Below are 18,544 nucleotides of genomic sequence, written 5' to 3'. Positions count from 1 at the left end.
AAATTCAAGGGGCTTATCTATTGGATGATTTCTATAGATTAAGAGAAATTCATGTGAATATTTAACGTGATCACGTATTTTGAAATGTGATCACACAATATTTGTGATCATGTTAATGAAATCCCTGAAGCTAAGGGTTTCTCTTGCGAGTGTCTCTCCATTGGGGAAGCTCCCACTCATGGAGCTATGTTGCGGTGGCCTCCTTCCTTGCGTAGGTAATGCTGGCTAGTACAGTGGTAGTAGATGCCTTGGCAGAATCGAATGAGCTGACAATGACTGATTGTTGTTGGCCCTATAAGAGGGTGTTTACACACAATTCCCATTTGGTTTCCCCTTTCTGGGAGGTAAGGACCACATGGGCATATGTTGAGAGCCTAAGTGGGTACTTGAGAGCTAGTGTGCCTAAAGATAGCAAAGAAATCCATAGGGCTGGGTTAAGAAGTCTACGAGCATGTGAAAAAAGAGGAGAAGATGAGTAGCAAAAGGGATTTTATTTGATAAGTTAGGAGAGTTTTCTATGTATTGTATTTTTTTTGGGTAGAAGCATGGTAACGTGTCACTGAATATGTTTTCCCGGACAGTGCTAGTTACTTGTGCTTGTTAGCATATACTGAAAACGGATGGGCAAATCCTTTGGATTTCAAATGTTCCATAAAAATTTTATTTTCCCTCCTTGTGTGCTTTTGTTTTCAGTTACTGAAGACGACGCAGGGAGTCTCTCTCTCTCTCTCTCTCTCTCTCTCTCTCTCTCTCTCTCTCTCTCTCTCTCTCTCTCTCTCTCTTCTCTCTCTCTCTCTCTCTCTCTTCTCTCTTCTTCGTTCGTTCCTTGAGCCGGGCATCCTGTCTCAGAGATATGTTGTCAAAGCTGATCTCTTTCTCTCGTTCCGACACAAACCTCAGATATGGAGAACCAACAGCCAACATATCTCTGACACTAGCTGCAATGCTGGAAATGGAGTCATACTGTAATGTGATGGTAAGCAAATCTTATGTGTAGTCCACCCACTCCAAATGCAGTCATTGGTTTTGTTGGTCACATCTATAGTTTTGCGAGGCATTTGTCCATAGTATGTGTGTATTACAGCATCAAGTGTTGATAGCTATACATTTAAGTGATTTTAAGTAACATATTATGTGCATCTATAGCTCTCAAGAAAAAGCAAAAGAGAGCCACTATATGCAATGAATTACAACTCCCAAGATCCAACTCTTTATGTAATCAAGGGATATGAGAGAGTAAGAAAGAGGAAACAACGGGAGCAGAAACAAATGAAATTTGAGCGACAACACCATGCCCTCGACGATGAGGAGAAAAATAAAATCTCCTCCGAGATTGTGAGAGCTTTCAAGAGTAGGACTGAAGGTTTTAGTACAGAAGCAAAGTGAGAAATCTGGAATCTTGTTGCTCAACATCCGCATGTTCGGGCAATCCATGATGAGTATTTCAAGGAGGAGCCTGCTGTATAGACTGCAATTGTCTCCAATGTCCGCAGCACATTGGCTACTATCAAGCAGCCAGGTTCCAATGAGGAGTTGTTTTTTGAAGAATGCAGCATTGCAGATGATGTTGAATTCAAAGGAAAACATACCTATTGCAAAAATTGTCAGGGTCACCTTGCATTCAAGGCATACAGAGTTAGTTGGTCAAGACAAAAGGTATGCAAGATAACACCACTTATGCTAGTTAACACCTAGTATGCTCATTAGCATGATGGGTATGCTATTTAAGACAAGGGTTATGCTAGTTAGAACTAGCAGCTAGGATTGGTATGCTAGTTAGCATATGGAGTATGTTGGTTAGCATTGGAGTATACTAGTTAGCATGCCTTGTGTTCTACTTAGCATACAGAGTTAGGTTGTCAACACAAGATGTATGCTAATTAACATCATTTATGCTAGTTAGCACCTAGTAGGCTCAATAGCATTGATACTGGTTTAGCAGTAGTGCCCTCTAGCCCGGCCAAAGAAACTGAAGTTGGCCGATTTTCGAAGCCGAGGCCGCAAGAACCAACCCCAACCGGGGAGGATCACAAAACCAAAAAAAAAAACAATAAAAACATTGATTTTAACATTCACCACCCCCCTCTATACTTCTTCCACTAGCGGGACGCCACCAATTTGGCCACACCTCTCTCCACTATCACCAGAGGATAGGGGTCTCTCTCTCTCTCCTACTTGGTTCCGCCAATCCACCATCTCTCTCTTATCTCTGATCCTGTGTCACCCGGCCCAAAGGGTGCATAAAAACAAACCTCCACTACCTTTTCTTCCACTGGCAGGCCGTCATGCTTTTGCAAAGTCTCCCTCTCTCTCTTCTTTTATTTAGTTCATCTCTCTCATTCTCTCTATATCTCTTCTCGCTCGTCCATACTCCTACTCGGGGGCGCCATACCTCACCCCTCCCTCTTCCCTCCTTGTCCACACCCCTTGACCTCACTCTCTCTCTCTCTCTCTCTTCTGTTTTCCTCCCACCGCGCCGGGTCACCCACATCTCCTCACTTCCCTCTTCCCTCTCGTTCACTCCACTCGACTCGACCTCACTCTCCCTCCTCTCTCCCCCCTTTTCCAGGTTCTCTCTCTCTCTCCCTCTCTCTCTCTCTCTCTCTCTCTCTCTCTTTCTCTCACTCTTTCTCTCTCTCTTCTCTCTCTCTACCTCTCCCTCCCTAGATTTACTCTCTCTCTCGCTCTCTTTGGAGAGGGCCTATGCGGGTGCATGATAATATTCTTTCTCTCTCTCTCTCTCTCACTCTCTCTCTCTCTCTTCTTCTCCTCTCTCTCTCTCTCTTCTCTCTCTCTCTCTCTCTCTCTCTCTCTCTCTCTCTCTCTCTCGCTCTCTCTCTCTCTCTCATAACCCAACACCCCCTACTCTCCCCCACCCCGTTGACCTCCCCCCCCCCTTCTCGCTCTCTGTCGGCATGGCTTCACACTTCGCTACCAGCTCTCTCCCGCTTTCTGTGTATGCAGACGCAACTCAGAGCTTTTTTTCTCTCTCTCTTATTCACACCACCACACACACACCCTCAAACACTCCCTCTCTGGCTCGCTCACCACTCTCTCCCTCTCTCTCTCTCGCGCTCGACAGCGTGCAGGCGCAGCATAACATAGCCGCTCTCTCTCTCTAAATACTCACACACCCCCCACCCCCTTACACACACACACACACATTCTCTCCCCTCCCCTCTCCCATTATCTCTCTCATTATCGTTTTCTCTCTCTCCGTTTCCCTACGTAGAGCACCATATATATATATAAATAAATCTTACTATGCTATTATTCACACACACTCTTGCCGCCGAACACACACTTACACACACTCACATAACCCCCCACATACATACACACCCATACATATATGCACGCACACACAACACATAAACCAATACATACACGAGCACGCCTACACACACGAACATAAACACACCAAACACGCACACATATACACACACACCAGAAAATAATAAAAACCAAAGGAATCAACGCCAACGACAAAGAAGAAGAAGGCCAAGTCGCACGCCGCCGACACAAAACAAGGAAAGGCACCGAAAGCACGGCCCGGCCGGCACCAAGAGGAAGTGACATGTAGCATCTCGGCTTCACGCAACAAATACCAATTCTGGCAGCCTTAAACCTCACACCAACCACCCGAACCATCAACAAAACCCTTGTAAATGCCCCGAACTCCACTCTTCCCTAATAACCTAGCCAGTGGCTAGTGGATTGTAAAAAAGCTCTCCCCGTCCCACTCTTTTCTCTCTCTCTCTCTCTATCTCTACCTTCTCTCCCTCTCTATGTCTCTTACTAGAGAGGCATCTAGACATTCTATAACGACCAGTGGATATTTGCAAGGATCATTAGGTAAGGACCACCTCTCAAGCCTATATTAAGAGGCCTCAGCTAAGCACAAGAGGGCACAATTGAAGGAGGAACACACTAGCTCCATGCACTCTACATTATAAGCACCACTAAGCACATAATGCACCTCCCAAGCTAGGGAGCTCATGGAACATGTTTTGCTGCAAAATTGGGCATTTTAGCATTGGCAATATCACCATTTTCCCCATTCTCCACTACACTATGGTGGAGTTACTGGTCACAATCACTCCATGCACATAAGGCAGTCACTATTCCCCTGCAAGGCAGCATGAGCACGCTAGGATTGAATGCACCGAGACCATGCTACTCCGGGCTAGTCTTGATGCTAGTGATTGATGTTTTTGGTGGTTGCATCGTCTTGATGTTTTCCCTCAACTAACCCCCCGCTAACGTGCTAACCTCCCGCTAACTCCAATTTTGCCATGCACCATATGGCACTCGTATTCCATCATGCATCCCTAGTGCCAAGAGCCAGGTTTGTAACAGTCAAGACCACCATTTGTAAGTATCATCATCATCAATAAAAGTGTGCAATGTTGTCTTGATCTTTGGGTCCATTCTCTGTTCTCCTTAGCTTTGTTTTTCCTACATTCATGGGATGTTTCATTCTTGTATATCACTTTGCTTGTGCTCCATCACGTGCAGCCTCTCCAGTCAGTCACTATGCTCCATTTTGACCTTGTCACATACCTCTCTTGTACACACACTCCTGACTGTTGACTAGGTATTTTTTACATGTGGATGTTTTCTGCATCACCATTTCATGTTGGTTACCTAGAGGGCATCTCACTTTTGCTACCCTAGGTTGTGTATGTCTGCGTCCTAGCCGCACTTATGCTACGTGGTTCCCCCTCTCTAGTTATAGGCTTACTCCTATCTTGAGATAATGCTTGGGGATGTTCAGGCTATGTGTGGTGTAGAGGCCACCCCATATGGCATGTCATTTCCGATTATCATTTTCTTAGCGTCTCCACCGAGGATCCTTTCATGAAACCCTCCAGTTTACAAGACTGAAACCTCTAAACTTTTGTGGATGGATGAATGGTTAGCAGGGTTTGCTAACTCGACGAAAAAAGAAGAAGAGCTCCAAGCACAACTAGACGAACTCCGCATCTCCATCGAGGCTCGAGTGCCAGGCGTAACGGCAATTGATTTGCAGTGGGAGAGTCAACCAACACGCCAGACTCAGTGGATATACATAGACCGGGTGCCAAGGAGAAGAAGGAGGAAGTCAAAACCATGTCCGCAACCTACAACCAACCCTCAACAACAAGATGGAGGGAGCTCTGCACAATAGAGAATCAACACTATTCTACTTCGAGAATTGGGTAACTCAAGTCACCGAGGTTATTATCACAGTCAGTTTCCAAGTCACACCTGATACTGCAACACAGATAACGGAAGCATATGCTCACGCTCTCAGTAGAGAGTAGAGATCTACTGAGATTGTTTCAAGAAAGAACACCATTGTTGGAATTAGGGTTGCAGAGAAACGCACACAGCTTGGAGAAGACAAAGGAAGCTCAAGGCACACAACAGAGAGTGTATTACTTAGTGTGCAATGGAAAGATAGATAGCCCTAGACTGATGGGCGTATATACAATGCATGGGAGGAAAAACCTCCTAAAGAGGAAAAAAAATCCCCGGCGGTCGTAGTGTGTTCACACACATCACTACCACATGTATATGGTAACAAATCCCCCCTGGAGTGATGCGGTGAATGAGAGCTGGCACATGAGTAAAGGGAAGTGCCATGCCCTAAGGACATGATCAGTCCACAAAGGGGAGTAAGCCCAAAGCTTTGCAGAAAGCTTCAAGATTTTCATGAGCCAATGCCTTTGTGAAAAGATCTGCAAGGTTGTCCTCTGTTGGCACATAAGCCAAGCTGATCTCTCCTGCTGAGAGCCTCTCCCTAACATAGTGGTAATGCACCTCAATGTGCTTTGTCCGAGCATGAAAAACTGGGTTCCTTGCAATTGCTAATGCGCTCTAACTGTCAGTGTAGATAGTGTTGGTAGTGTCCTGTCCAACACCCAAATCAGCCATAAGGCGTCTAAGCCATACACACTCAACCGTAGCTGTGAAGACTGCCCTGTACTCAGCCTCACAACTCGAAGTGGCCACATTAGGTTTCTTCTTGCTCAACCATGATATACATGAACTTCCAAGCATGAAACAAAAACCAGTTGTGGACACTCGCGTGTCAAAACAACCAGCCCAATCTGAGTCTGAAAAAGCATGTAAGTCTGGCGGCAATGATCCCCCTTGGGATAAAACAAGCCAGGATGTAAAGTGCCACTAAGGTAGCGGAAAATCCTCTTGACAGCGTGCCAATGCTTAGACCCTGGGCTATGCATAAATTTGCTCAGTTGTGAGACTGCAAACTGAATATCTAGCCTCATGTTGCATACATAAATGAGGCAGCCAACAGCAGTTTGGTAAAGAGTGACATCAACAGGATCGCCAACATCATGTAGACTCAACTTCAAACCTATTTCCATGGGAGTGACAATAGGTTTGCAATCCTCAAGTCCAAACTTACATAGCAATGTCTCTATGTAACTTTTGACACAAGGCAATACCACCATCACACTGCTTAAACTGTATACCCAAGTAATGATGCAACAACCCCAAATATTTCATCTTGAAAGTAGCATTCAAATCAGCCTTAAGTTCAGCAATATGTCTCTCATTTGGCCCAGTGATCAGCAAATCATCGACATAAAGAACCACAATGAGAAGTACATCACCCGCACACTTTACATACAATGTGCTTTCTGTTGGACTGTTACGAAAGCCTCGTTTGACCAAATGAGTGTCAGCTTTCTCATACCAAGCATGAGGAGATTGCTTCAACCCATACAAAGCCTTCTTACATTTGCACACTTTGTCCTCTTGTCCTTTTATGACAAAACCACGAGGCTGCGTTACATAAACTTTCTCAAATATGTCACCATTCAAAAAAGCAGTAACAATGTCTGATTGATGTACATCCCAACCAAAATGAGCTACCAATGCACAATAGTCATACGACAAGTGGGAGCAAAGGTATCTTCATAATCTATGCCTTTTTGTTGTGCATAAGCCTTTGCAACAAGTCGAGCCTTATGGCGATCGATCTCACCATCCGGCTTGCGTTTCAACTTGTAAACCCACTTCATACCAATGGCCAGGAGGCAAATCACATAAAGTCCATGTGTCATTTTCTATAAGTGCATCATATTCTGATTGCATGGCAGCCACCCAATTTTATGAATTTTGTGCTTCATCAAAAGACAGAGGCTCCTCATTATCATGTAAGCTAGACACAGCCAAAGCATAACAATTTGATGCATAAGATGCATGGCGAGAGCCTGAACTAGTACGACTAGACAAAGGTGCATCCAAATTTACTGTCACGCAAAGTGTGCACCAGCCATTTTGGCATACCTCTAGCTTGCTCATTTTCAGGCCTTTCCTCGTCAAGTATATCATGTACATCTGCATCAGTAATAGGCTGATTTGTAACATTTTCAGAAACCCCCATAGGCTATACATTTGCCTCATTGGAACTTACATTCATATTTCCACCACTGAAAAAGAGGAAACAAAGTGTCATAAATGTCCTGTGAGCTTACATTACTGTCTCTAGTACATGACAGCAAGGGCTAAACAGAATTTTCCACAAAACACTACATCCCATGAAACCAAAATACGCTTTGTTTGCGGATGCTATAACCTGTAACCTTTGCTTTCAGCACTATAACCAACAAAATAGCCTTATCATCCAATTTTTTGTGTTGTGTTTGTGGCACCAAAGCATATGCCAAATAGCCAGAAACATGCATGTGCTCAATAGAAGGCTTTCTATCATGCCATGCTTCATATGGAGTAATAGATTGCAAAGCTTTCGTAGGACACCTATTAAGTACATAAGTGGCACACATGGTGGCCTCAAGACAAAAAGAATGCAACAAAGCTTGACTTTTGACCATACATCGTGCCATTTTCGTAAGTGACCTGTTTTTCCTCTCAGCAACACCATTTTGCTGAGGTGTATAAGGCAGTGTACATTGGTGTTTTATCCCACGACTAGCCAGAAATGCATTAAATTCATGAGACATATACTCCCCCCTCGATCGGAATGGAGGGTGTCCATAGTACATTTCGATACATTTTCAGCCATAGCCAAAAATTGTTTGAAGCAAAACTTCGGACTTCTCTTTAAGTGGAAATACCCATGCATGCCTGGAGTAATCCTCAATTAAAGTCACAAAGTACAACTAATTGTCCAAGGACGGAGTTTGCATGGGCCCACAAGCATCACTATGCACAAGCTGCAACCTGCATGTGGCCCTAACTGAACCATCCTTTGGAAACTTAGAACGCTACATTTTACCCAGAATATAGCCTTCACAAACATGTTTGAGGTGCTTCAAGAGGCGGCAAAGAAGCAACCATATCAGATTTTTGCAAACGCAGTAAACTGGCAAAATTCAGATGACCAAAACCTGCATGCCAAAGTTTTGCATTTGAAATAGCCCTTGAATCTGCAACAGTATTGCAAAATTTTGTCCACACTTGTCATACAAAGTGAGCTTATAAAGGCCATGGCACAAAAGGCCAGATGCAGCAATTTCATCACCAAAACTAAGATCATGAACTGTACATCTGTCATCCAAAAATTTGACTACAAGTCCAAGTCTAGCAAGTGTGGATACAGACAAGAGATTCTTCTTGATCCCAGGTACATAAAGTGCATCAACAAGTGTGAAATAATTGCCATTAGCAGCAGTAAGCACAATCTTTCCAACTCCTTGAACTGAATAAGAGGCATTGTTGGCACAAGTGACAGAATTCCCATGAGGGACAGACTTGAGAGAGGTGAACAATTCACGATTTGAGGTAATGTGCTTTGTAGCACCACTGTCGCAATACCACACATGTGAATCTATAGTAACTGACAAGCATGCATCATGGACATCAGGATTGTAAGTGCACTCTGTGCTAAAAGCCCATTTTGCATCGACATCAGCATCACAGTCTCCTTTCACAGAAGACTCAACAATGGCTGCATTTGTAGTGGAACCAGCATTTGCAGTGGAACCACCCTCTTTCTTCTTAGCCTCTTTGGCCTTCAACTTAGGACACGACTTGATCAAGTGATCATTAGCTTTACAATAATGGCAACGCATCTTCGTTTTGCCCTTATCACCAGAATTGCCAGACAAAGTACTGCCAGCAAAAGCATTGGGAACAGAAGTTTTGCCACTCGCAGCAGAACCATAAGAAGTGGCTGCATTGCTGTTACCACCCTTTCTTTGAGAAGCAATAAAAGCCTGTTCAACTGCATGCTGTCTAGTCCTGTTTTTCCTAGAAAGTGACTCTTGCAACAACAATGTGCATAAAGCATCAAACTTGACAACTTCTGGATTTCCTTGGGTCATAAGTCTCCAAGTACTAGCAAAAGTCTGGTAAGAATCTGGTAAGGCATCAAGAACAGTCTGCACAAGGAAACTGTCTGAAATAACTTCATCTATAGAAATAAGTTGCTCATTGATATCCTTGACACTAGCAAGGAAAGTTTCCATATCATCTTCCTCATGCATGCTCTTCGACTCCAGCTCTTTATGCAGCAAAGAAATTTTAGCCTCATTGTGGCTTGCATAAAGACTCCTCTCTTCCACCGGCACCACCACCTGATCGCCCTGTAAAAATAATAAGGTTAGAGGAGAAAGGAAAGGCCGTAGTAGTGGATCCACCCAGAGTAAAGGAGAGGGATAAGGGTAAGGAGAAGGTAACCTTTGTAGAACCATTTGAAGCCATGACTGTAAAGAGAGCTAGGAAGGAGAAATCTACACAATTTGATGATGAGAGAAGCATGAAAGGGGAGACTAGCAAGAGGCCGTCAAGGCCACGACGGAAAATAGGCATCACCAACTTCTAGTTAGGGGAAAGTTCTAGGCCCTATGATCTAACATTGGATGTGGCAAAGCAAGGACCAAAGATTACATGGCCATAGCTGCTACATCTTGCACCAAAGGTAAGGCGAAATGGTCCAAAATGGTTACTACAAGGTGCTCCAAAGCGAAGGTAGGCGGAGCAATTTCGGGTTGCAACATGGATGACATCCTTCCAATTGTCGACGTCAACATAAAGGGTAAGAGGGTTGGAAACACCTACATTGATGGAGGTGCACAAATTTGTGTGATGAGTGAAGCTATGATGCTTCGGTTAGGGCTCGAGATTGACAGGCCTTCTCCATGCAAGGCAAAGATGGCAAACATCGCAAAAGTAAAATGTGCAGGTGTGGTAAGTGCTGTGAAGATAAAAGCTTTCAACACTGAGGTAGAAGTAGATGTTTTGTGATGCCTACTAAGGGGAAGGGCTATCCATTAATCTTGGTAAGACCATGGTTGATGTCCATGAAGGAAAAGCAGGATTGGGACACTAGCCTTCTACACATGAATGGTAAGAAAGGGGACACAATCTACTACGACATGAAGACTGGCAAGCAGAAGCAAATGGACCTAGAGACATTAGCAGATGAAACCACTAGTGAGTCTTCCACTTTCTGAGGAGGAGACCACATCCACGGATGAAAGTGATAGTTCCATCGATGTGATGGGTATCATCATGAAGGATATACAAGGGTAAGCACAACTGGCGACCCATCACCAGAAGGGCAAAGCAATGAAGAGGAAAGTAAATCACCTGGCCTAGGAGAAAGTAGGTTGAAGGGTATGATGTCTATGGAGTTAACAATTGAAGAGAAAGATAAATTTTTGCAAATGTTGATGGGATTTCCTGACCTTTTCATTGACAACTATGAAAGAATCACAGGTATTACAGTAGTGGAACATCATATTAAGTTGAATGAAGGGGTAAAGCTAGTTGTGAAAAAGCTATGACGGCTGGGAGTCATACAAGAAAAGCCACTCCTTACCGAGTTAAGAAAGCTACTAGAAGCAGAGTTCATATATCCTGTAGAAAAATCAGAGTGGGTGTCACCCATAGTAGTGACGCCTAAGAAGAATGGTAAGTGGAGGGTCTGCATTGACTACAAACCACTAAATGCAGCTACAAAGAGAGACCACTTTCCTCTCCCTTTCTTGGATGAAATTCTGAATGAAGTGGCGGGTTTTGAATGATACACCGTGTGTGATGGTTATTTTGGGTATTTTCAAATACGCATAGCCTTGGAAGATCAGCTAAAAACCACTTTCATTACGCCATGGGGTTATTTTTGCATACAGAGTTATGCCATTTGGTCTCGCAAATGCACCGGCCACATTCCAAAGATATGTCACATATGTCTTTCAACCGTTCTTTGAAACATCCATAAGAGTGTTCATTGATGATTTCTGTATATATAGCCCTCGCATTTCACACTTAAAAAAGGTAACTGAGGGTTTGGCAAGGTTGCATAGCCTAGGTAGGAAATTAAATGTAGACAAGTGCCACATTGAGAAAAGTAGAGTTATTATTTTAGGCCATGAAATTTCAGCAAAAGGTATCAACGCCGGTCCAAGTAAGGTGTCTACACTTATAGCCCTACCTTCATTAACAACCACACATCAACTGGTCTCTTTTTTACAAAAGGTGAGGTACTTAAGTAGATTCATACATCTACTATCACAACTTGTTCTACCACTACAACAACTCACACAACGATCAACTTTCACCTGGGACGAGGAGAGCGAACATCACTACAACAAGGTAAAGGAGGTCTTAGCCACCCTACCAACTATCTCACCACCTAAGTGGGATGAGAAATTCTATGTCACCTCAAGTGTGGGTGATGACTCCTTGGGGGATATGCTACTCCAGAAGGATACAACATCTTTCATGAGGCCAATCTACTTCTTCAGTCAAATGATGACAGCAGCAGAGAAAGGTTTCACCCATGTGGAACACCTAGTCCTAGATCTTATATTTGTAACTACAAAGTTTAGGTCATACACTACAAGACATCGTGCAAAAATCTGTGTAGGTATCCACGAAATAAAGTTACTTTTTAAACTAAAAAGCGCTAAAATAGACCTCGAAAGAGACAGTGGTATCGTAGTGTCGGTATGAGCATCGATATACCTTACGTCGGGATAAACCTTGAAATACGCATCTAAATATGCTACAAAATATCACCGATATTTCTATAGTATATTCTGATGCTTATTACAAGCCTGTATCGATGCTCCTACCGTTGTCTATACCGACGACCAAACTTGCAAATTGTTTTTGGGCAGAGAGAGCTGGGAACTAATGCTGCACGTACTACAACAAAAGAAAACAGCCCTCTCTGCCCAAAGGAAGAGTGCACAAGCAACCGCACTCCACCTACAAGCTGATGCTAAAGAGCGAGTGCATGGCAATTAGAAGAATTGTAAAAATAACATAACCTGTTACCATAATTAAAACATGAGTTGAAAATTGTAAAATCATAAATATAACCTGTTTTCCATAGCATAACCATTACCATAACTTTCTTGTCATACCATAACCATAACATCATTGCACAACCATAACCATAACCATCACATGATTGCTATACCATCATAGCAAAACCATAACCATCACCTGATTGCCATACCATCATTGCGCAACCATAACCATAACCATAACCATAACCATAACCATCACATGATTGCTATACCATCATAGAAAAACCATAACCATCACCTCATTGCCATACCATCATTGCACAACCATAACCATCACATGATTTCATACCATCATAGCAAAACCATAATCTTAAGTTGACTATCAAACCTTAACCATAACATCTGTGCCATACCATAAACATAACCATAAACCATAAACATAAGCACTACAAAACTGTACATATGCAAAAAATCATTGAGTGAGAAGACCCTCATGGTAATACCTCCCAAATGACGTCCTCTCCCTCCTCCTGCAACTGGGTCAAAAGGGCCACAAGTCCATGCTTGTACCCATACTTGTCCTCTCGACGTGTCGGAAGGCGCTTCACGGCAACTTCCTGCAAAATTATGGTTTAATCATTAGATAAATCTTCAAATAAGATATAGATTTTTAATAATTTAAAGCATACGTCTAATACTTACAAACTCATGTCGAAGCGTATCGTAGCCTCCACTGCCAAGATGTGACGCTCTCGCAGACTCCAAACATGCTCTAGCTGCATCTCTCTGCTGCTGAAATCTATTAGGATTGTCTTGTGTCTCTCGTGCAATCCCTGTTCACTCCTCTTCATCCATCTCTTGCAATGTGGCCCCATCTCTTGCAAGCAAGCAATAACATGGTATCCAAGATGGTGCTAGGGAAAACACTGCATGAAATGATTTTCCACAGATTCACATATTGTGGATCCTTCTCTCAATCTGGTGCATCTCCTTGATGAGTTGTTACAGTGCCTCAACATCTTCAATATTAGTGACATCTTCCCCTTGATTGCATGTATGGACATTCAGGGTGTCTGGCGTCGCTGTTGCTAGATAGCTCAAAATCTCAGCATCCTCTTGCAGGAGATTCCTTACTCTCGACAGAGGAGCAGCCCTGTGGTAGCACTATTGAATCCTCCACCAGTGTGGACCTTTTGGACCTGCTGCTCTCACTGTCCTCCAAGGAGAGTAAAATCGATGACAACATAAAAGCCTTCATACTGGTATGGCACCAAGTTCGAATCCCACCAAATTTGGTGTGTGTATGTGTGTGTGTGTGTGTGTGTGTGTGTGTGTGTGTGTGTGTGTGTGTGTGTGTGTGTGTATGTGTGTGTGTGTGTGTGTCTATGTGTGTGTGTGTGTGTGTGTGTGTGTGTGTGTGTGTGTTTGTGTGTGTGTGTGTGTGTGTGTGTGGGGGGGTGAGAGAGAGAAAGAGAGAGAGAGAGAGAGAGAGAGAGAGAGAGAGAGAGAGAGAGAGAGAGAGAGAGAGAGAGAGAGAGTACATGCTGTAAATGTCTTCTTTTTTGTGTGTTTGTGTGTGTGTGTGTGTGTGTGTGTGTGTGAGAGAGAGAGAGAGAGAGAGAGAGAGAGAGAGTACATGCTATAAATGTCTTCTTTTTTGTGTTGTCAAGGATATGTTTATTGGAGGGATAGATAAATCTGCTTACACAATTGAGTGGGAACTTTCTAAACTTCTAGCAAGTCCTCAAGAATTAAAACTTGTGCAAGAGGAGATTGAAATGGTAGTGGGCACGGAGCACATGGTGAAGGAGACCGACATTTCCCACTTACCATATCTAAGAGCCATTGTCAATGAAACCATGAGGCTTTGATGTCCTTGAAAATATACAAGTAGATGTGAATGCATGGGCAATAGGTCGAGATACGGATACGTGGGATGAGCCATTATTATTTAAGCCAAATAGGTTTTCAAATAGTAATTTGAGCGTGGAAGGGAAGTTTATGAATTGTTAGCGTTTGGGGGCGAAGAGAATGTCCTGGTTCTTTGCTAGGTCTCTTGAATGTACAATTGAACTTGCAAGCTTACTACAAGGCTTCAATTGGAGGGCTCCTCCAGAACTTGATTTGCAAGAGAAGTTTGGCATTATCACAATTAAAGACATCCCACTAGTAGCAATGGTAGCACCATGTTTGCCCACTCATCTCTATTATACAAAAGGTGGGATTAGTTAACTCATGACTATGTTGTTCATTTCTTCCTAGATTTGCTATTTGTAGAACTTCTCAGGTTATCCTTCTTCATTGTGTACAATCTATATCTAATATGTTTCACTACCATTTCACTTATTTAGCAATTCATTGCCATAGCGCATATTGAACACCTTTACCATGATAAAACGCAAGAGTGGATCGGCTTTCTTTTTTGGAGATTTTTCCCCCCAGTTAGTACTACCATGTACATGCAAGGCAAGTCCTAGCAGCAATTATTGAGACTAAATTATTAAGGTTTCAGGTGGTATTTGTATATACATGCAGAGACTCGTGTAAAAAGAAATTGTAGTTAAATCAAATTTAAAGTACTTCGAGCTTTTGGGTATTTGGATCTCGACTTCCACTTCTATTTGTGCATCATTCATTTTCCCTCGTTTGGCATTATACAAAGTTTGTAATGGTTTCAACTACAAATTAGTAAGAGATAACTAATATCAATTAGAAAACAAAATTGATTACATAGAAACAACCAATAATATAAATCTCTTGATGAAAATAGCCCATCCACCTCTTGATGGTAACTTCTCTATAAGTAGACGTTTTGTTTCAATATTGAATACAACTAAAATATTTCAATGGGCAAGTACAAAATTCATAGCTCTTAAACATTTAGAACTATGGAGTAACACTTATAAAATCCTCCTCAAATGTTGGCCAATCGCCACTCCCATGATGGTACACAGGATCATGCGCCCTCTTACACCCTTATGACACCTCTCTGTCACACCAGAAGTTGGGAGAGTTGAACATCCTCCTCAAATGTTGGCCAATCGCCACTCCCATGATGGTACATAGGATCATGCGCCCTCTTACACCCTTATGACACCTCTCTGTCACACCAGAACTTGGGAGAGTTGAACTAGCGTGAGAAAAATGGCCTTAAAACAGTGTCGCATTGCTCTCCATTCAGGATAAGAAAAAGGGTGGAAACAAGCAATTTATGCTTGCTTGAAGTGTATATATAATTTATGTAGTTATGGGGCATTGATGCCGACAAGATTAGACATGCATGTGTGCCTAATGTGGTTTTTCGGGGCCATAAAGTATCTTTTTATGCATGTGATCTAGGATGCTTGGAAGTTGGCAAAGTAAAGGTTTAAGGGCTGATTATATAGTGCTCTCCAAGTCTCCATGTATATCTTTACGATTCATAATATGGAGTCCGGATAGGAAAGTTAATAGCACGTAAATGTTTTCCAAGGGCTGAGTGTGTAGTGTATGTATGATTAGGCTCAATTTGATTGTAGATAGAACAAATTAAGGCTAAAACAGGTCACTTTTTAATTGCTTCTTGGATACTTTGGAGGATTTCTTTTATTTATGAAGTGGATTAACCGTAGTGTGCCATGTGTCCACTGTGAATCCCATATGCCGCTTTACATTGAAGCACTAAGGGATATAAAGCATAAAATGTGAGAAAAGCTAAACGGGGATTTAATATTCACCTGATCACATGAAATTTCTTATGATCACAATGTTTATTATCGCATTCACATAATCACAATTACGTGATCACAAAAAAGTCAATAAATGGTGATGTGGAAACCCACCAAAACCCCATCGGGTAATGTGTTTATGGTAATGGGCTTACTACGAAACTTTGTGAACCCTAAACTGGCCCGCCAGGAAATGAAAAAATTTGAGGGGCTTTTCATATATGGATGATTTCTATAGGTTAAGGGAAAGTCATGTTAATATTTAACATGATCATGTATTTTGAAATGTGATCACACAATATTTGTGATCATGTTAATGAAATCCCTGGAGCTAAGGGTATCTCTTGCGAGAGCCTCTCCATTGGGAAGCTCTCACCCCATGGAGCTATGGTGTGGTGGCTCCTTCCTTGCGTAGGTAATGCTGGCTAGTATAGTGGTAGTAGATGGCCCTGGTAGAATCGAATGAGCTGACAATGACTACTTGTTGTTGGACCTATAGGAGGGTGTTCAAACACAATTCCCATTTGGCTTCCCCTTTCTGGGACGTAAGGACTACATGGGCATATGTTGAGAGCCCAAGTGGGTACTTGAGAGCTAGTGTGCCTAAAGATAGAAAAGAAAGCCATAGGGCTTGGTTAAGAAGTCTACGAGCATGTGAAAAAAGAGGAGAAGATGAGTAGCAAGAGGGGTTTTATTTGATAAGTTAGGAGAGTTTTCTACATATTGTTTTTGGGTAGAGGCATGGTAATGTGTCACTGAATATGTTGTCCCAGACAGTGCTAGTTACTTGTGCTTGTTAGCATATACTTAAAACGGATGGGCAAGTCCTTTGGATTTCAAATGTTCCATAAAAAATTTATTTTCCGTCCTCATGTGCTTCTGTTTTCAGTTACTAAAGACGATGTGGGGACTCTCTCTCTCTCTCTCTCTCTCTCTCTCTTCTCTCTCTCTCTCTCTCTCTCTCTCTCTCTCTCTCTCTCTCTCTCGTTCGTTCGTTCATTCCTTGACCCAGGCTGATGAGCTCTTTCTCTCGATCCGACACAAACCTACAGATATGGAGAACCAGCAGCCAACATTATTGCCACTAGCTCCAATGCTAGAAATGGAGCCATACTGTAATGTGATGGTAAGCAAATCTTATGTGTAGTCCACCCACTCCAAATGTAGTCATTGGTTTTGTTGCTCTCATTGTCCTCCAAGGAGAGTATAACCGATGACAACATAAAAGCCTTCATACTGGTATGGCTCCAAGTTTGAATCCCACCAAATTTGGTGTGTGTATGTGTGTGTGTGTGTGAGTGTGTGTGTGTTGTGGTGTGTGTGAGTGAGAGAGAGACAGACAGAGAGAGAGAGAGAGAGAGAGAGTGCATGCTATAAATGTCTTCTTTTTGTGTTGTCAAGGATACGTTTATTGGAGGGACAGATACATCTGCTTACACAATTGAGTGGGCACTTTTTAAACTTCTAGCAAGTCCTCAAGAATTAAAACTCGTGCAAGAGCAGATTGAAAAGTTGGTAGGCATGGAACGAATGGTGGAGGAGACCAACATTGCTCACTTACCATATCTAAGAGCCATTGTCAATGAAACCATGAGGCTGCACCCAGTGGTACTTTTTTTGATACCACACATGGCTACTCAATCATGCAAGCTCATGGGCTTTGATGTCCTTGAAATATACAAGTATATGTGAATGCATGGGCAATAGGTCGAGATGCGGATACGTGGGATGAGCCATTACTATGAGTGTGGAAGGGAAGAATTATGAATTGTTAGCCTTTGGGGCCGGGCGAAGAGGATGTACTAGTTATTTGCTAGATCTCTTGAATGTACAAATTCAACTTGCAAGCTTATTACAAGGCTTCCACTGGTGGGCTCCTCTAGAATTTGATTTTCAAGAGAAGTTTGGCATTATCACAATTAAAGACAGCCCACTAGTAGCAATGGTAGCACCGTGTTTGCCCACTCATCTCTATTACACAAAAGGTGGGATTAGTTAACTCATGACTATGTTGTTCATTTCTTCCAAGATTTGCTACTTGTAGAACTTCTCATTGTGTACAATCTATATCTAATATGTAACACTACCATTTCCTTTATTTAGCAATTTCATTGCTATAGCACAGCTTTCTCAAAAACCCATAATAGCTCATCCACCTTTTGATGGTAGTTCTCTATAAGGGATGCAGGCATAGGCCTTTCTTTGGCCGTACATGTGCTTCAACCTTGATGGCTCCCTTCCAATAGTGAAGTTTGTTTCAATTATTGAATACAACCTAAATATTTCAATGGGAAAGTACAAAATCCACAACTCTTAAACATTTAGAATTATGGAGTAACACTTACAAAATCTTCCTCAAATGTTGGCCAGTCGCCACTCCCATGATGGTACATAGGATCATGCGCCCTCTTACACCCTTATGACACCTCTCTGTTGGCACCAGAAGTTGGGAGAGTTGAACTAGTGTGAGAAAAATGGTCTTAAAATAGTGTCACGTTGCTCTCCATTCATGATAAGAAAAAGGGTGGAAAAAGAAATTTATGCTTGCTTGAAGTGTATATATTATTTATGCAGAGTTGTGGGGCATTGATGCCGACAAGATTA

General features: G+C 42.5%; 2 pseudogenes; both read left to right on the top strand.

Moving 5' to 3' along the window:
* Positions 1 to 853: 853 nt before the first annotated feature.
* Positions 854 to 17,939, top strand: LOC147416697 (flavonoid 3',5'-hydroxylase-like; annotated as a pseudogene).
* LOC147416698 (geraniol 8-hydroxylase pseudogene) lies at positions 13,985 to 14,465 on the top strand (annotated as a pseudogene).
* Positions 17,940 to 18,544: the final 605 nt, after the last annotated feature.

This window comes from Adiantum capillus-veneris, unplaced genomic scaffold (assembly GCF_014529385.1).
Source record: "Adiantum capillus-veneris isolate H3 unplaced genomic scaffold, ASM1452938v2 Hic_scaffold_589, whole genome shotgun sequence".
NCBI classification, from domain to species: Eukaryota; Viridiplantae; Streptophyta; class Polypodiopsida; order Polypodiales; family Pteridaceae; genus Adiantum; species Adiantum capillus-veneris.
The sequence above is the reverse complement of the archived record's forward strand: the minus strand, read 5'-3'. Positions and strand labels throughout refer to the sequence as shown.